This window comes from Triticum dicoccoides, chromosome 5A (assembly GCF_002162155.2).
Source record: "Triticum dicoccoides isolate Atlit2015 ecotype Zavitan chromosome 5A, WEW_v2.0, whole genome shotgun sequence".
NCBI lineage: Eukaryota > Viridiplantae > Streptophyta > Magnoliopsida > Poales > Poaceae > Triticum > Triticum dicoccoides.
Genome location: NC_041388.1, coordinates 14,337,175 through 14,339,220, shown reverse-complemented (window position 1 = coordinate 14,339,220; position 2,046 = coordinate 14,337,175).

Here is a 2,046-nt window from a genome sequence, read left to right as displayed (position 1 = left end):
AAAGAGCGAAGAAAAAGGGATGTTTTGTTAATGGGAACAAGGAACTGTTTATAGTTATTGTTAGGAAATAGAGACTGCTTACTGGGCAGCAGGTGTAGAACCTGTAGGCAGGGATGGTGCTCTCACAGAGACCGGACGAGAGAATGGCGAGGAGCATGTCGTGCTCCTCCTCGTAGAATGCTTTGCTGCTAAGAGATGGCCACCATGGCCTTGAAAGCCACCGAAGAAAATATGTATGCACCATGGACGATTGCGAAAAGGCTGCGGCTGCTGCGGCCGGTGCGTCTAAGCTTGCTACACTACAGTCTAGCGGGCCCTTGTTTCTTGTCATATGTTGGTTCTATAAATGTGAATAGTAGTGGAGTGTCGATGATGCAGGTGTTGGGATACGTTGTTGCAGTGCATTCTGGTGCTTAAGTATGTTTTTGAATGACCTTTGTGCTTCGATTATATATATTTTTATTCAATGGTCGGACAGGGCACACAAAAATTTGGTCATTGGAATACAATTTGTGACACTGGCTAAGCATTTGCTAATTATAGCTGATTGCCGTTGAGCACAGGTTATGACACATCCCAAGCATTGAAGCTCCCGGCCTTCAACTCACATAAGACTTGTAGCAGGCTCGTTAATGTTTTTTTTTCTCTGTCCACTTATAAGGATGAAGACAAGGACGTAAATTTTAGGGTTGTGCTTCAAGGATTTCTTGATTATCTTGTTGCATCATGGAGATAAGACAAGAGTTTGCACATGGATGCTGGAGCAAAAGCGTGCAGTGCGGTGCATGTTGAAGTTATGATGATATCTTGGTAATTCCCGGTGCCTTCTATGCCTATGTCTATCGAATCCATATTCCTAATGTGCATAAACATGACAAAATGATGCACGGACTATTCAAAGATAGAAAGATGAAATGGAGAATAAGCTGTTCACCACTTGTTGTGGGAGCCTTGCTCCTTATAAATCCTTGGATGGTAGGCACTAACATGAAGCCTTGTACTCTGGTAGGTCAATATCAACACATCACTTGCTTAAGTGGTTTGTCCTCTCGTAGGTCAGAGGCTATGGAACTTTTTTCAAAATTTCGAAGGGAAAAAAGGGTGGGGCAATCGATTCAATGTCAATTTTAGTCATGTGTATGGAGTTGAATGAGCGTGGTCCAGTGTGGTAAAAAAGTGTTGTTGATTGTCGAGTATAAGATGAACCTTGGGGGTTGAAATTTTACCTTTCATCCTTTCTTTTCATTTTGTGTTTCACTTCGAGTCAAACCAAAAACTTGGTTCGTTGCTAAGGATTTGTACCTTAATTTAGATATCTCGTGTGTAGACTCAGTTCAAATGATGCTTTGAACCGCTTTCGGACCATATGGTTGATGGCCTTAGTTTTTATTAGGAAGAGTTAATTGATCCACTGGTCTGTGTGCCAACATCAAGATGCACATAGCCAACACATCCGTTATTACAAAAATCATGGAACAAACCCCGATAGACGTGACCATAATTAGAAGATACCTCCAATAGCACAACAAATCAATTGCTCAACGAAAATTGTAACTAAAAAGTCAAAAGCCCCATAGAGAAGAGACTAACTACCAGTTTTGAGTAAACTTGGTCGAACAAATCTGGAAAAGAAATTGCGGTTGGGGTGCACGGTGGAGTATGAGAGTAGTTCGTTGAATGTGAGCAATACAAGACCGAAAAGAACAGAAGAAAAACAAATTGTTTGCTGATGCATAGATGAACAAACAGTTGCACAACGCCCTAAATCTCTAGAGCTTATAGGTTTTATTGCGTGTACTTGTGACTTTATTTTTGGAAAATCTATTTTTTGAAATTCTGAAAACTATGAGACTCCTTGGAGCCAAAAATCCTGACTCGTGTGTGTTGTATGACTTCCAATATGATGAAGTAAGGAAGGTTCTTTGTACGGAGTGATCTTCACCATTGTCAAAAACCCAATGTTGCAAAACGATATCCCATGGTTAAACTTGGAAAGCCACCACCCACGCACACTGAACTATACCATGTTCATCTCGACAGATTTGC